The following is a 2,895-nucleotide window of genomic DNA, read 5'->3' on the forward strand; positions in this document are numbered from 1 at the left end:
TTAGAAAGAGTGTACAATGGTCTATCAGGATACTGTTTAAAAGTTATATTAGGAGATTTTAACTCACAAGTTGGTCGAGAAACGGTATATAGACCTACAATTGGTAGTGAGAGTGTACATGATATGAGTAATGGAAACGGCACCAGATTAGTTGAATTCGCAATAGCTAACGGCCTCATAGTGAGCAGTAGTTTCTTCCCCAGGAAGAATATAAACAAATATACGTGGACCTCACCAAGAGGAATTTACAAAAGTCAAGTAGATCACGTCTTGGTTGATAAAGTACATATATTATGTATTAAGGATGTAAGGTCTAAAAGAGGAGCCGATGGTGATTCTTATCATTTCCTAGTACTAGTTAAGGTAAAATTAATATTATCAAACCATTGGAAAGCGAAAAGAAAAAAAACAAATAATAATATTAGGTTCGATGTGGATAAACTAGGAGAGGAAAGAATACTTCAACAATTTCAGCAGGGAATAAGAGATGCACTGGATATTCATACAAATAGACTAGAAGAGCATTCAGAAGTACAAACTGCGTGGGAAATAATTAAGAGCTCAGTCCTGGAGGTAGCGGACAACATGATAAAGCAACCTTCTAGGGGTAAAGCAAAGCATTGGTTTAATCAAAAATGTGCAGAAGTCATTAAACTACGCAATGATGCTAGATTAGGAATGCTACAATACCCAACTCAGCCAAATGTGGAGTTACATGTTAAAAAGAGGAAAGAAGCGCATAAGGTGCTAAGACAGGAAAAAAGGAAAATGGAAAAGGAAAAGATTGAAAAATTGGAAAGTTATAGATACAACCCTAAAGAATTCTTTAGGCAGTGTAAATCCTTAAAAAACGGATTCAAGCCAACAACGCAATTCGTATTAAATGGAGAAGGGGTACTATTGTCAAATAGTAAAGATAAAGCAGAGGAGTTTCGGAAGTACTTTGACCAACTTCTGAATAGCGAACCCAACTTAAACCAAGGAGAAGATGACGAAGAATGGGGGGAACCCACAAACAACAACTTGAGAAATGAAGAGTTAGAACCAAACAGAGCAGAAATAGAATCAATTATTAAATCACTTAAAAATAATAAGGCTGCTGGAGAGGACCGAATTTGCGCAGAATTACTAAAGCTTGGAGGCCCAAGCCTAACGGATGGGATATTTAATCTTATATCTATGATATGGCGTAAAGAAGAAATTCCAACCGATTGGAGAACATCAGTTATCTGTCCAATATTTAAAAAAGGTGATCCCAAATGCATAGAAAATTATAGAGGTATATCTCTCCTAGATGTTGGGTATAAGGTCCTGTCTATGTGTCTCCTACGAAGAATACAAGATGTATCGGAACAAATGATTGGAGACTACCAGTGTGGATTTAAGAAGGGGAAGTCAACGATAGACCACATATTCACATTACGACAAATACTAAGTAAACATTACGAATATAATAAAAATATCCATCTAGTATTTGTAGACTTCAAGCAAGCATACGATAGTATAATTCGGAATAAACTATGGAAAAGCCTAACAACTCTAGGTATTCCAAATAAAATAGTTAACTTAATAAAATTATGCAACAGTAATACAAAATGTGTGGTTCGGGTACAAGGAGAGCTATCAGACCCTTTTGAAGTTGGTAAAGGACTAAGACAGGGTGATGCACTATCACCTGTATTATTTAACTTAGCGTTAGAAAGTGTGTTAAGGAGAATGCCACGACGACAGATAATGGAATTAAATGAGCACCATACCCTACTAGCATATGCGGATGATATAATAATTTTAGGTGATACGAAGCAAGATACCGTAAACAGTATGTCAGATCTAATGAAAGTATGCAAACATATAGGGCTGTCTATAAACCAGGAGAAGACCAAATATATGTTCATGACAAGAGAAGCACGAGATAATGAAGATGATTCAGACTTGGAAGTCGATGGGATATCATTTCAACAAGTACATGACTTCAAATATCTCGGAGTCAACATAAATAATAGAAACTGTATGCATAATGAAATAAAACTCCGTTTAAAAGCTGGGAATGGATGTTACTTTGCTATGTCACATCTGTTTAAGTCAAAATTATTATCTAGGAAAAATAAAGAGAAGCTATATACTACGTACCTCAGACCAGTTGTGACTTATGCATGCTGTACTTGGGCTACTAAAGCAGGAGATGAGAATAAACTTAATATATTTGAAAGGAAGGTGTTAAGAAAAATCTATGGTCCCGTATATAATCCTGATACCCAATTGTGGGAGAGAAGGTCAAACGAACAAATACAACAATTATATGGAAAAGGAAATATAGTACAATTTGTAAAAGGCACTAGAATGGAGTGGGCTGGTCACGTTTGGAGAGCGGATAATAGTATTGTCAAGAAGGTAATTGTAAACAACTTAAACAGGAAAAGACCTCGCGGCAGACCGAAGCAGCGTTGGATTGATGCAGTCAAAAGAGATATCCAGGTGTTAAGACCAGATTGGCATGGAGACCTAATGCATGCATATAATAGAGAAGAGTGGAAGAATTTGATATTGGCAGCAAAGGGCCTAAATGGCCTATAATGCTATAAAAAAAAAAAAAAAAAATACTATAAATAAGTATATAATATGTCTTATACCTAGACTGACATACCGTCTCCGCTCAGAATCATTTTTCTTATACAATGATATTATATCATTGAATTCAAAATTAATACCATTCATTATACAGTGACCCACTATTGTAACCTACTGTACAGCAGAGCGACATTCACTTGGCCGTATATCATTTGCGCATCATCTGTTTACCTGTGCCAAAATATCGTACATCGTTTGCGCATCGTCTGTTTACTTGCACCATATTATCGTACATCATATTATGCGCATCAAAATTCTAACAATAGA

The sequence above is a fragment of the Acyrthosiphon pisum genome, chromosome X, assembly GCF_005508785.2.
Source record: "Acyrthosiphon pisum isolate AL4f chromosome X, pea_aphid_22Mar2018_4r6ur, whole genome shotgun sequence".
Lineage (NCBI taxonomy): Eukaryota > Metazoa > Arthropoda > Insecta > Hemiptera > Aphididae > Acyrthosiphon > Acyrthosiphon pisum.